The sequence below is a fragment of the Leptodactylus fuscus genome, chromosome 1 (genome assembly GCF_031893055.1).
Source record: "Leptodactylus fuscus isolate aLepFus1 chromosome 1, aLepFus1.hap2, whole genome shotgun sequence".
Taxonomy (NCBI): Eukaryota; Metazoa; Chordata; class Amphibia; order Anura; family Leptodactylidae; genus Leptodactylus; species Leptodactylus fuscus.
In genome coordinates this window covers 8,067,830-8,083,149 of record NC_134265.1, presented here as the reverse complement: position 1 = coordinate 8,083,149, position 15,320 = coordinate 8,067,830, and the positions used below count along the sequence as shown (strand labels likewise).

The 15,320-nt window shown below is 44.8% G+C and overlaps 1 pseudogene; it reads right to left on the bottom strand.

The window, feature by feature from the left end:
- Positions 1 to 1,197: 1,197 nt before the first annotated feature.
- LOC142189602 (uncharacterized) overlaps positions 1,198 to 15,320 on the bottom strand; it is a 243,420-nt pseudogene continuing 229,297 nt past the window's right edge.

Genomic DNA, 15,320 nt, shown 5'->3' with positions numbered 1-15,320 from the left:
TTATGAAGTCTGAAGACTACCAACACATTGTGCAGCATAATGTAGGGCCCAGTGTGAGAAAGCTGGGTCTCCCTCAGAGATCTTCCAGCAGGACAATGACCCAAAACACACTTCAGGTCAGCACTAGAATCCCATAGAACACCTGTGGAGAGATCTCTTGGTGGCAGTTTGGAGAAGGCCTCCTTCACATCTCAGGGACCTGGAGCAGTTTGCCAAAGAAGAATGGTCTAAAATTCCAGCAGAGCCTTGTAAGAAACTCATTGCTGGTTACCGGAAGCGGTTGTTCACAGTTATTTTGTCTAAAGGTTGTGCTACCAAGTATTAGGCTGAGGGGGCCAATACTTTTGTCCGGCCCATTTTTGGAGTTTTGTGTAAAATGATCAATGATTTGACTTTTTTTAAATTCTCTTTTGTGTTTTTTCATTGCAAGCAAAATAAATGAAGATATTAATACCAAAGAGTTTGTGCTTGTAATCATTTTCCCGCTTAGATTACTGCAACACCGTTCTGCATGGACTCCCAGCTAACACCCTCGCCTCCCTCCAGTCCACCCTAAACTGCGTTGCTCGCTTAATCCACCTCACCTCCCGATCTTCATCGGCTGCTCCCCTCTGCCAGTCCCTCCACTGGCTACCTATAGCCCAGCGAATTGAGTTCAAGCTACTAACGCTAACATACAAAGCCATCCACACCCTGTCCCCTCCATATATCTCTGACCTAATCTCCCGCTACCTGCCCACACGTAACCTCAGATCCTGCAATGACCTCCTACTCCGCTCTGCTCTCATCCGCTCCTCACACAACCGTCTCCAAGATTTCTCCCATGCATCCCCCATACTGTGGAACTCCTTACCATGACACATAACACTGACCCCCACAATCACAGGATTCAAGAAGGCCCTGAAGACTCCCCTATTCAGGCCTACAACCTCCAATAACACTATGACCTCACTGCCATCTGTACAGTCTCCCCCTCTCCTTCTGTCTCTACCCCCCTTCCCTCATAGATTGTAAGCCCTCACGGGCAGGGCCCTCTACCCCACTGTGCCAGTCGGTTATTGTTCGTATTATATCTGCCTGTATATTTTGTGTATTGTATGTAACCCCCAAATGTAAAGCACCATGGAATTAATGGCGCTATATAAATAAACAATAATAATAATACACAAACATAAAACTTTATTAGCTGTAACCAGTCGTGCCCTTTAACATGTGGATGGAGCTTAGACCTATAAAGTTAGCCTGAAATGGCATCATATCATGTGGGGTAATGTGGGAGTGGGGACAGAGGAAGGTTAAGGGTTTACGTTAGACATTGTGATAGGCTTGTCTGAAAAGATGTGTCTTTAGTTTGCGCTTGAAGTTGTAGAAATTGGGAGTTAATCTGATTGTCTGGGGTAGAGCATTCCAGAGAAGTGGTGCAGCTCGGGAGAAGTCTTGTATACGAGCGTGGGAGGTTCTGATAATAGAGGATGTAAGTGTTAGGTCATTGAGTGAACGGAGAGTACGGGTTGGGCGGTAGACAGAGATGAGGGAGGAAATGTAGGGAGGTGCAGCATTATGGAGAGCCTTGTGGGGGAGGGGGAAAACTTTATATTTTATTCTATATTGAATAGGCAGCCAATGTAGTGACTGGCACAGACCAGAGGCATCGCTGTAGCGTCTAGCCTGATAGATGAGCCTGGCCGCTGCATTCAGAATAGATTGTAGAGGGGAGAGTTTAGTGAGGGGAAGACAGATTAGTAAGGAGTTACAGTAGTCAAGGCGAGAATTAATCAGAGAGACAATAAGTGTCTTTAGTGTATCTCTGGTAAGGAAAGGGCATATTCTGGAGATGTTTTTGAGGTGGAGGTGACATGAGCATGCAAGTGATTCAATATGAGGGGTGAAGGAAAGTTCTGCGTCAAACATAACCCCGAGGCAGAGTGCATGCTACCTAGGAGTTATAGTAAGGCCTGAGACTGCAATTGATATATCAGGGACAGATCTATTAGATGTGGGAAACAGTAGTAGTTCAGTCTTAGAGAGATTTAGTTTAAGATAGAGCGAAGACATGATATTAGAGACAGCAGAGAGACAATCACTGGTGTTCTGTATGAGTGCAGCAAGGGAAAGAGGGGAAGAAACAGAGCCCGCAAATCATACACTGAAAGTGCGGTCTGAGAGATAAGAGGAGAACCAGGAGAGCGCGGTGTCCTTGAGGCCGACTGAGCGGAGCAGAGTGAGGAGGAGATGATGCTCAACAGTGTCAAAAGCTGCAGAGAGGTCCAGAAGAATAAGAAGAGATAAGTCACCATTAGATTTAGCCATTAGGAGATCACTGGAGACTTTAGTGAGGGCCGTTTCAGTAGCGTGCAGAGTGCGGAAACCAGATTGTAAGGGGACAAGCAGAGAGTTAGCAGAGAGATGGTGGATTAAACGAGAATAGACCAGGTGTTCCAAGATTTTATAGATGAAGGGGAAGTTAGAGACGGGTCGATAGTTAGCAGTACAGGAAGGCTCCTTCATCAGTTCCTACCATCAAAAATGACACTGAGGAGTCCCTATCACCTTGACATTATAGCTCAACTTTTCCGAGACTACTACCGAAATCTCTACAATCTTAGGGACCCCCACTAAGATTTACAACTGCAATAGATGCAAAACAGGATCGATGATTATGTGTGAATTCTCTGATGTTTCACAAGACTTGATTTGTAAGTAAAACATTTCCTACATTTTGGGCATGAAAACAGATTCTCTCCTGTGTGAGTTCTTTGATGTTCAACAAGAAATGATTTGCGAGTAAAACATTTCCAACATTCTGGGCACGAATATGGCTTCTCTCCTGTGTGAGTTCTTTGATGTTCAACTAGAGAGGATTTGCGAGTAAAACATTTCAAACATTCTGGGCACGAATATGGCTTCTCTCCTGTGTGAATTTTTTGATGTTCAATAAAAAGTGATTTGCGAGTAAAACATTTCCCACATTCTTGGCATGAATAAGGCTTCTCCCCTGTGTGAGTTCTTTGATGTTCAACAAGACGGAATTTTTGAGCAAAATATTTCCCACATTCTGGGCACGAATAAGGCTTCTCCCCTGTGTGAGTTTTTTGATGTTCAACAAGACAGAATTTTTGAGCAAAAGATTTCCCACATTCTGGGCATGAATATGGCTTCTCCCCTGTATGAATTCTCTTATGTCCAACAAGATGTGCTTTCTGAGTAAAACATTTTCCACATTCTGCGCAGTAAAATGGCCTCTCCCCTGTGTGAATTCTCTTATGTCTAACGAAAATTGATAAGTGAGTAAAAAATTTCCCACATTCTAGGCACGAATATGGCTTCTCTCCTGTGTGAATTCTCTGATGTATAACGTCCCTTCTGCATCTTTCATTTTGCTTAACAGACTGTGATGAATTAGGAGACAGATCTTTGTCCTGAAGGGCTGAGGGTATATCTGGGATAATGACATGTTCTTCATATGGATATTGGGTGATACCATGATCCTCTGCTTTATAATCTGTAGATATCAGATGTCCCTCTGAGCTCCTGGTACAGTCATCTGACAAGAAGAAAACTGAGGTTACTATTATTGAATAACATATCCTTATAAGTATATTCCCCACTGAGCTGCCGCTGCCTGAGACGCTTCAGACCGTGTGAAGAAGTGACGTCAGTGGCACAGGCAGCAAACGACGGCAGCGCAGCCTACTTCATTAGTATTCACTGTGCTGAGACGGAGGTCAGTGATAGTGACTAGTAATGAAGCGGGACAGGAGACGCCACCACTGCTCTAGGTCACTGTAGAGGTGAACACAATCCATGGCTGCTTAAATATGGCCACTTATGTGGAATAATACTGTAGGATGCCATAAATCTTACTGTATTACACCCCATACACACAATAGAATCCAAACCACATCTACTGGATTTCCCAGCCTGAACTCACCGCGGATCTGCTGTCCCATACAGTATGTAGTAGGGTCTGTGGAGTCACAAGGAAGCAGGGACTCCTAGCGTCATAGATCACTAAGATACGGGGAGTCCTGGTGTGTGGACAGAGTTCAGGCTGGGAAATGTGACTGATGTACAGACCAGATTTTCTAGTCCGGATTCCATAGTGTGATTGGGGTCTAAGGTGAGGTTTACACAGTGACATTTGTAGAAGCTGCTTCAGGAATTCAGAAGAAGAATTTTTCCGCTTTACCAAATCAGCCCCCGAATCTCCATCAGATTCCTTACTGGCCAGGCCGGATTTTCCACCTCCCATTTATTTCCATAGAGCTCTGAAGTGGAATCTGCCTGAAGATCGAGCAGGAGGATTATTTTTCCGCTACCTGAAATAATCTGCTATACAGTCCCTGACAAAAGTTTTGTCGCTTATCCATGTTGTGGAATCAAAAGCTTATAACCTGACTTTAAATTCATCTACTGGTTTTAGAAATGACTCCTATGAAAGCTGAAACCCTCCCAAATGTGTTTTGTATTAAGAAAATTAATTGGCTTCACTGGCGAAATATTGATCATTTAATGAACACAGAATGGTCAGATTTTGGCAAGACAAAAGTTGTCGCCTTGTCATATAACGCCCCCAATCCTAGTCTACAGCCTCCCCGGTGCTCACTAATTGATCGGTTAATTAGTGGGTGTGTATAAAAATAACTCCAGCACCCCAGACCTTCACTTGAACTGCAACTTCACCTGTGACAACAAGCCAAAAATCAACCCTGCGACCAAAGCCTTGATTATCACGAGGCTGAAGACCAGATCCACTGCAGAGGTGGCTGCACCTTTAATGTGTCTCAGCGTCAAGTACAAAGAATTAAAAAAAGATTTGACCAGACTGGAGATGTTTCTGACAAGCCCAGGTCCGGCAGACCCCGCAAGACAACTGCTCAGGAGGAACGTTTGTTGGTTAGAAAATCAAAAGCCAGGCCCAATTCCACTGCAGCAGAGCTCCAACAGGCCTGGTCACCTCAAGTCCCTGTGTCACCTAGAACAGTTTGTAGGATTCTGTCTCGGAATGGCCTCCATTGTGGAATCAGTTCCCAGAAGCCATCACTGAACAAAAGGCAATGAAAGGCCCACAGCCTGCTAAACAGATGGACGCTGGAAAAGTGGCAGAAGGTGGATTACCCCACAGCCACCGCAAATACTGCAGGAGATCTACTGGAGCCCGTATGGATCCAAGATACAACCAGAAAACAGTTAAGTTTGGTGGTGTAAAGGTCATGGTCTAGGGTTACATTCAGTATGGGGGTGTGCAAAACATTTGCAAGGTGGAAGGCAATATCAATAGCCTAAAATATCAAGAAGTATTGGCTTCCTCTTACATTCCCAATCATCAGGATGGCGCTCCATCTCATACATCCATCTCTACATTAAAGTTCCAAAAGGCAAAGAAGATGAAGGTGCTCCAGGACTGGCCAGCCCAGTCACCAGACATGAACACCATTGAGCATGTTTGGGGTAGGATGAAAGAGGAAGCTTGGCAGACAAAACCAAAGAATCTTGATGACCCCTGGGAGACTGTAAGACGGCATTCTTCCCTATTCCTGATGACTTCATCATTACATTGTATGAATCATTGTCGAAACGCATGGATGCCGTCCTTCTAGCTCATGGAAGTCACACAAAATATTAAATCTGGCTCTAATAGCTCCACAACTTCATTCACCAATGTTAGGAAACATATCTTTGTATCTGAACTGAATTATTGGTTTGATTTTCACATTACTTTATGTGGGCGACAAAACCTTTGTCTTGCCAAAATCTGACTATTAAATGATCAATATTTCAGCGGTGAAGCCAATTTATTTTCTTAACAGAAAAACACATTTGAGAGGTGTCAGGGTCGGGGGTTGCTAGGTGCGGTGCCATAGACACACAAGTCCAGTATCTTTAGTCCAAAACAAAGGTAGAGTTTTATTTTCACTCAAATAAGGTAGTAACAAAAGGAAACAATACAAAAATAAATCCCTGCCCGGCTCTAACTGAACATAGAATAGGTGACCTCACCTATAATAGCAGACTCAGTAGTAAATTGCAACAACCAGGGCAGCTCCAACAGTCTGACCTTCCTCCTGGCTCTCCAGCCAAGCTCTGTCCAAAGTCTTGCTGCTGGAGCTGACCTTTTAAACCTCACTGATGAGGACAATTCACAGCAGCTGAAACGCTGAAGAAACATCCACAATGTGTGGACTGGAGGGGGTTGGAATGACAGGTCCCACTAACAACCTACCTGCCATTCCTAAAAATCCAGCCCAATAGAGAGAACTTGAAATAACGCTCAGCAGACAAAAGTTATCTGCTGAGAACCAGTCTTTCTGGAGTTTTCCATCTCAACCACCTGGGTAGTCTGGGTGAGATGTACACCCCCTCCATTACCTGACCAGCCGTCGGCTTACAGAAGGTTTCAGCTTTCATATGAGTCATTTCTAAAACCAATGGATGAATTTAATGTCAGTTTATAAGCTTTTGATTCCACAACATGAATAAGCGACAGAACTTTTGTCAGGGACTGTATAATTCTGGTAAATTCTTTCCCTTCACGAGGACTGACAGCTGGTGAGGAAGAAATTTGCCTCGTTCACATCAATGTCAAGTCCATATTCCTGCTGTCCGTTCTATTCTATACTACATTTATTACCCCCTATAGCGGTATCACATTTATATTCAGGTATTATTAGTATTTTACCTGAATCGGGGAACAACAAATAGTCTAAACAATGTCTGAATAGAATCAGTGACCCTTCTGTGCTTTATATAGTGGTGACTCCTCACCTGGGCGGGTCCCTGTAGGAATGTCCTCCTCACACTCCTCATCACCACTCACATAGGACTCTTCCTTTATTCCCATAGATATAGCATTCATGTCACTCAAATCTTTAGCCTGATGGAAAATCTGGGAAACAAATAATGTAAAAGTCACCGGACAAATGGGGAAGTCACAGAGAATGTTCTAGATCATTAATCCGCATGAAGATGAAAGATGTCCTGACAGTAGCTGCAGGTCTGTGAGAAGCCGGATAAACATATTAGATGGCGGCTCAATGACACCGCCCATGTATATAACCATATAATACTGCTGGACACAACAAGACTGACCACAAGGACTTCACAGCCCGTCTACACATCATAGGGAATATCTCCATCTACCTGATCATCATCCTGTGGAAGAAGAGGACTGGGACATCTCTCCGGTGTTGTCCTCTTACTGGATCTACCTGTAGGAAACACAGACAGGGACTGAATTCATTCTGTACATACAAATAATGGAAGTCCATGTGTATATAGTCATGTCTATTACCTGCTGATGTGAGGGGCTGCTGGTCCTCCATCATCACCTCCTTGTACAGATCCTTGTGTCCTTCTAAATACTCCCACTCCTCCATGGAGAAATAGACAGCGACATCCTGACACCTTATAGGAACCTGACAACACAATGATACAGTCATCACCCCGACCCCTCCAGTTACTGTATAATGTCCCAGCATTCCCAGCACTGTCACCTCTCCAGTCAGCAGCTCCAGCATCTTGTTGGTGAGTTCTAGGATCTTCTGTCCATTGATCTTCTCCTGTATCAGGGGGTGAGGTGGAGGCCCCGGGATTGGGCTCAGGGTTCCTCCATATCCTTCATACACAGGAGTCTGACAGCGCCCACTAGAGGTCTTCTTCACTACTGTGTAATCCTGGTTATGGGGAGACACATTAATAAATCTCACTACATACATGTCCAGAGTCCATCACCTCTCCAGTCATATCATCTGTTATTACTATAGATAAGAATGATGTCATGATGACATCATCAGAATCTCTCACCTCTCCAGTAAGCTGGTAGATGATCTCTAGGGTGAGATTTAATAGACTTTCCGCCATCTTGTTCCTGTCTCTTTCCATCCTTGATGGATCAATCAGGAATATTCTCTTCTATAGAAGATACTGAGAGGATTCTATATTGTAGGAACCTGAATGGAGAGAAGATGAGACAATGTAATCACTACACGGAATCCCATGGAATAAATAGAAGAGTTGAGTCCCATTATTATCACCACCTCCTACTTCTGACGTCGGCAGCGTGTAGCTCAGGAAGGGAGTGACTTGTTGTGGGCCGGCTTGGTGGGTATATAAGGTGTGTGATAGGCTGAACAGAATCTCATTGGGAGTATTTATTATGCTCCAGCAGCTCTAGTAGAATGAGCCGCGCTACCCAATAAGGAGGGGAAGAAACCCTCAAGAAGGTGAGGAAGAGTCCAAAGATACGGAGCTGACACTTGTACAGATGACACTGACTTTCTCTGCAGCTTCAGTCACAACAAGTGATGGTTCGTCCATCGATCTCTTGGAACAGCCACAACTGTCACAGATAGATCTCCCACATTTCTGTCTGGACTACAATCTACTGGCCATAGAGGTGAAGACACTCGGCCCCTGATATTACCAGCACACTGGAACTAACTGTACAGTCCTCCCTGACCCTGACAGAAGAGGAAGTATTACAGCCTAGTACGCAACGTGCAACAACAAGTGACTAATGCAGAGGAGAAAGTGGCCAACGGGAATCTGTAGGACATTATAGTGTGTGGGGGCCACTGAATGTATGAGCAGGGCTGAGAGCGAGCACTTACCTCCTCGGGTACAGCAGCCGTCTGCTCACAGGACCTGTGATGATGTCACATGTGTGGGAGGAGTCACAGAATCACATGACCAGATATTAGAGGTCGGTCGATATTGGGTGACGTGTATGTAGCAGAGCTGTGTGTGTGATGTGTATGTAGCAGAGCTGTGTGTGATGTGTATGTAGCAGAGCTGTGTGTGTGATGTGTATGTAGCAGAGCAGTGTGTGTGATCTGTATGTAGCAGAGCTGTGTGTGTGATCTGTATGTAGCAGAGCTGTGTGTGACGTGTATGTAGCAGAGCTGTGTGTGTGATGTGTATGTAGCAGAGCTGTGTGTGTGATCTGTATGTAGCAGAGCTGTGTGTGACGTGTATGTAGCAGAGCTGTGTGTGTGATGTGTATGTAGCAGAGCTGTGTGTGATGTGTATGTAGCAGAGCTGTGTGTGTGATGTGTATGTAGCAGAGCAGTGTGTGTGATCTGTATGTAGCAGAGCTGTGTGTGTGATGTGTATGTAGCAGAGCAGTGTGTGATGTGTATGTAGCAGAGCTGTGTGTGTGATGTGTATGTAGCAGAGCTGTGTGTGATGTGTATGTAGTAGAGCTGTGTGTGTGATGTGTATGTAGCAGAGCAGTGTGTGATGTGTATGTAGCAGAGCTGTGTGTGTGTGACGGGTATGTAGAAGAGCTGTGTGTGATGTGTATGTTGCAGAGCTGTGTGTGTGATGTGTATGTAGTAGAGCAGTGTGTGATGTGTATGTAGCAGAGCAGTGTGTGATGTGTATGTAGTAGAGCTGTGTGTGATGTGTATGTAGCAGAGCTGTGTGTGTGTGACGGGTATGTAGTAGAGCAGTGTGTGATGTGTATGTTGCAGAGCTGTGTGTGTGATGTGTATGTAGCAGAGCTGTGTGTGTGATGTGTATGTAGCAGAGCAGTGTGTGATGTGTATGTAGTAGAGCAGTGTGTGATGTGTATGTAGTAGAGCAGTGTGTGATGTGTATGTAGCAGAGCTGTGTGTGTGATGTGTATGTAGTAGAGCAGTGTGTGATGTGTATGTAGTAGAGCAGTGTGTGATGTGTATGTAGCAGAGCTGTGTGTGTGATGTGTATGTAGCAGGGCTGTATGTGTGATGTGTATGTAGCAGAGCTGTGTGTGTGATGTGTATGTAGCAGAGCTGTGTGTGTGATGTGTATGTAGCAGTGCTGTGTGTGTGTGATGTGTATGTAGCAGAGCTGTCTGTGTGTGATGTGTATGTAGCAGAGCTGTGTGTGTGCTGTGTATGTAGCAGAGCTGTGTGTGTGCTGTGTATGTAGCAGAGCTGTGTGTGTGTGATGTGTATGTAGCAGTGCTGTGTGTGTGTGTGTGATGTGTATGTAGCAGAGCTGTCTGTGTGTGATGTGTATGTAGCAGAGCTGTCTGTGTGTGATGTGTATGTAGCAGGGCTGTGTGTGTGATGTGTATGTAGCAGAGCTGTGTGTGTGCTGTGTATGTAGCAGAGCTGTGTGTGTGATGTGTATGTAGCAGAGCTGTGTGTGTGATGTGTATGTACCTTAGATCTCTCTTCCTTGCTCCTTCCATATATAATAACCTGGATTACAGCCACAATCTTTCCATCTCTGGTTACTTTCTTTTCTTGCTATCACTGACATCCTCGGACATCTCCTTCTCTCTCCTGCGGCTTTTTCATGTATTACCAGGGGCGTAACTACCATAGAGGCAGCTGCCACAGGGCCTGGGACATTAGGGGGCCCGGTGACAGCCGCTACTGCTGCGTTTTTTTTATTTTTTTTTTTAATAGGCTGTTACCGGCTGAAGTTACTAAGGGACATACTACTGTGTGCAGGGGCCACTAAGGGACACAATACTGTGTGCAGGGGCCACTAAGGGACACAATACTTTGTGCAGGGGCCACTAAGGGACACAATACTGTGTGTAGGGGCCACTAAGGGACATAATAGAGCGCGCAGGAATGCGGAGAAGAGGTCGGTCGAGGTCTTCGGTGTCGGTCGGGGGGGGGGGGGGGGACCATGTCAAAAGTTCGCCACGGGGCCCCGCCATTCCTAGTTACGCCACTGTGTATTACATATATCACATACCGTGTTTCCCCGAAAATAAGACAGTGTCTAATATTAAATTGTCGCCCTAAATATAGGACCTGTCTTATTTTCGGGGGATGTCTTATTACAACTGGCAGTTATGCCGGCACTTTCTTAGTGGAGCGTCAGCATGACTGCCGGTTGTAGGTAGTGTAGGGGAGGGGGGAAGGTATCATACTTACCTTTCCCTTCTTCCTAGCAGCGCTGGTGCTGCTGTTCGTCCTGGCAGTGGTGGACGGGGCTTAGCGGTGCTTTGGGGGTGGGGCTTAGCGGAGCTTTCATGGGCGGGGCTTGGCGATCCCCGCTTCACTGACACAGCAGCCGTGCTCTGTGTGCACAGGAAAGCCGGCTGCTGCCTCTTCTGTATGGCGGCTGCTGCTTCTGGGATGAGCTGGGAGAGAGCAGCACGGACAGCAAAGGCAGCACCCGGCTTTGCTGTGCACACGGAGCACAGAACACGGCTGCTGTGTCAGTGAAGCGGGGATCGCCAAGCCCCGCCCACGAAAGCTCTGCTAAGCCCTGCCCCCCGAATCCCCGCCCACCACTGCCAGACATGCCTTATTTTCGGGGGGTGCCTTATATTAGGCAATTCAACAGAAACCCCCCTTCCCCCCCTCCCCCCCTGCATGCCTTACTTTCGGGGGTGTCTTACTTTCGGGGAGACTTGTATATACAACCATATATGGGCTGTAGACCGGCCATTTCTTATAAAATCTTTCCTTCTGCCTTATAAAAGAAGACTGCGGAATAAGAAATGACATAAAGCTTCTTGGGAAATATTTTGCAGCCTCCTAAACTGGGAGAAGATAGAAAAGATGAATGTGATTTTCCTCCTTATGAGGCGAGCACCTTACAATCTACATGACTGTGTAAGGAGAAGGAGCAGAATTGTAGATGTGACATCAAGTTCCTTGTAAGAAGCCATATGTGCTCTAAGCATCAGGCCGCTCTCTACAAGGCAGTGCTGTCTAATCTTTAGGCCTCGCACTTCTTAAACCTAAGATATTCTAAGTAGTGAGATAGACACCCCCGGAGCCATCAGCAAAGGGGGACATGACTTTGGGATGGGGGAACCAATAACTCCTGCAGTTTCTTCTTTGTGTAGTAATTGTTTAGATTTATACAGACTGGGTCAGCTTTAAGAATATATCGGTGTATATTCTGCTTTAGGAGTATATATCTGTGTATATTCAACTTTAGGAGTATATATCTGTGTATGTTCTGCTTTAGGAGTATATATGTGTGTATATTCTGCTTTAGGAGTGTATATCTGTGTATGTTCTGCTTTAGTATATAGAGCTTAGTGTGTTACTGTAGGGAGGGAGGAGTTTAGGATCAGATGTCACTTCCTGTCTCCTCCATCTTCATCCTCTTTCTCATCACAAGGACTGGAGGAAACATGTCTGCTGTATCAGGGAGTATAATACTGGGGTCTATCACCTCACACAGCACTGGTGTCACCACATTCACATTACACAGCACTACTAGTGTACTATAACCAAGTATACTGTATATGATGTAATATTACCTCAGGATATATACAGCCACAGAGTCTTCTAATGTATTTGCCATAGACACTGCAGACATGGGTGAGTTCCCTCATGTATTTTCCACACAAAGCAGGCATGGCTGATATATCATATATACTGTAGTATTACCTCATGTTATATACAGTCACGGAGTCTCCTCATGTATTTACCTCACACATTGCAGTATATAGCTGATCTATCATATATACTGCAGTATTACCTCAGGTTATATACAGTCTCAGAGTCTCCTCATGTATTTACCTCACACACTGCAGTATGTAGCTGATATATCATATATACTACAGTATTACCTCAGGATATATACAGTCACAGAGTCTCCTCATGTATTTACCTCACACACTGCAGTATATAGCTGATATATATACTGCAGTATTACCTCATGTTATATACAGTCACGGAGTCTCCTCATGTATTTACCTCACACATTGCAGTATATAGCTGATCTATCATATATACTGCAGTATTACCTCAGGTTATATACAGTCACAGAGTCTCCTCATGTATTTACCTCACACACTGCAGTATATAGCTGATCTATCATATATACTGCAGTATTACCTCAGGATATATACAGTCACAGAGTCTCCTCATGTATTTACCTCACACACTGCAGACATGGCTGATCTATGATATATACTGCTGTATAATGCAGGTTGTACATGAGTCCTGGGGACTGAGGGTCTCTCTATGGTGGAGCTGGGAGGACACATGTAATGGAGACCCTGAGGTGAGAGAGGGACAGCCTGATATCAGATATACAGTGTGGTGAGGGTGATGGAGGCCGCACTGATACTCCCTGTATATACCTCCAGCTCTGATAATACTGATCATGCTAAGGATAAGTTAAAGTTGATCATTTCTATGTAATTTCTCAGGGCTGTATACAGGTCATACTGTATATACTGGCCATACTGTATACAGGTTATTTTTAATTGGCGGGGAGTTCTTGGAGCTGGTTGAAATTGTAAACAGTGGGGAAACATGGTGGTTAGTTTCCCCTGAGCCAGTGCTTGCGGCTGGGGGTAATTTGGTGTGATGGAACAGATTGGCGGACAGATTTTTGTAGCTCCAAGGACCCCCCCCCCCCCCCCCTCAGGAAGAAGGGGTTTGTATCCAGAAAAGTTAAGTGCTTGTGTTATTATTCCTTTATTTGGTGTCTAATGATCTATATGTGACCTCCATATTAGGGCCCAACACACGTAGACAATGGATATCAGACAAATACTGCAGCGGATTATTGTATTTGTTAGTCTGCATGTAGCCGGTGTCTTAAGAGTATTTACAGTCTGTATCCAAATAAGTATATGGATTACTATGATTATATGTTACATCATATACTGCAGCCGCTCCCATTACTATGGCATATACTGTGTGATGGGATATTTCTCAGTGGTGTACTATAACAGTATAATTTTGTGCCCACTGCCAGCTGCTAGGTCTTTTCTTATTACCTACATGGCTCTGGATTATTATGGAGCTGGTACTTCTAGAGCACCTTTAATTTCATGCTGTTGTATACATATATATATATAGGGATTTTCATGCATAGTCCCAACATAAGTACAATACTGTACATACATGTCTAACTAGCTGAGTGATCTAGTACGAGTAGAAGAGAGGACCTTGTGTGTCTGGGTCTCCAATTTTTAGGCCAGTGCTTTACTTTGTTACTGTCACTGGCCTTACCTTATTATGTAACCCTAAATGACATGATTGCTTAGGATTGGAGAACAATCTGGAAAGGAACATGGTAACTAGGCCCCGTGTAATATGTTACAGGTGCAATATATACATATTGTGGGGAATCGCTCAGGTAGATGCTTGTAGCAGTGCAGGAAACAGGGACACAGACACTGGATTGCACACAGGTTCAGGCTTTATTCATATGTAACACATACACTGCTTTTGCAAAGCCACAGAATAAACAAAACAAAATCCTTCTCAGCTGAGAAACTAACTTAAACGTAAGGAAACTTTTCCCTGACTATACAGGAGACTGACTACCAGTCTCCCACCTTGGCAACAGCAACGGGTGGCACAGTACCTGCTTTGGAGGTCCGGTCTGGACAGGTCAGCTCTGTCAGTGTGGTGACACCCTGCTAGTCTTCACACTCAGACTGTTATTAGGGCCTGATTAGTCAGCTGACCTCCCTAGTGTGAGTTTTTACCAAACACCCTTTAGCTGCCTGGCTGGAATATACTTGTCTTCCCAGACAACACCCTTCACTCTCTCACAATAAAATATACTGAGGTTACAGTTATAGATGAGCGAATAGTGAAATATTTGATTTGAATAGCCCCTCAATATTCGACTTTTCGATCGAATATCAAATTTTATTATAGTCTATGGGGAAAAAAATTTCCTTTTCGGGGAAACCACTATTCAACTAAGGAGAGTCACCAAGTCCACAATGAGTCAGCAAATGATGACAACACCTCTGCAATGCCACTGGGACAGCAGGGGAAGCATGTCTGGGTTAAGCTAACACGCCCAAGTCCCAGGATTACCCTACTATTACAGCCTATCAACTAGACACTCCAAACTCAATATAACCTCTATGAAAGTTGAAAAATACTTGGAAACTTTCTTTCCTCCCCAATGGTATGGACAGAAACACAAATCTTAAGCTAAAGAAACATTAGCATGCACCCCTTTAAATCACGTTGCCCATGACAACCACAGAATGCATAGGCAAAGGGTAAATCAAACAGCCCCCACCCTTAACTGTCATTGTGTATGTGTGTGTGATGTGGTGAGACCTCCAAAAATTACTTTTGTGGCCCTTGTGGTGAGTTAAGCCTTGTAGCATTGTAGCTTGTTGGATGTCCTCCACCTTAAGTATCCAATGACGGAGGGAGGGTGGATTGGGGGATTTCCAAAGAGCAGGTATACATGCTCTGGCAGCATTAATCAAATGCCGCATCACCGACTTACGGTAGGCCCGAAGGGGGATGTCAGAGAGATGCAGGAGAAAACGGGCCGGCGTGTAAGGCAGGGTGGTCTGAAAGATAAGAGAGGTCAGACGATGGACACTGTCCCAAAATTCCTTCAGCGCTGAGCAGCTCCAGAACACATGA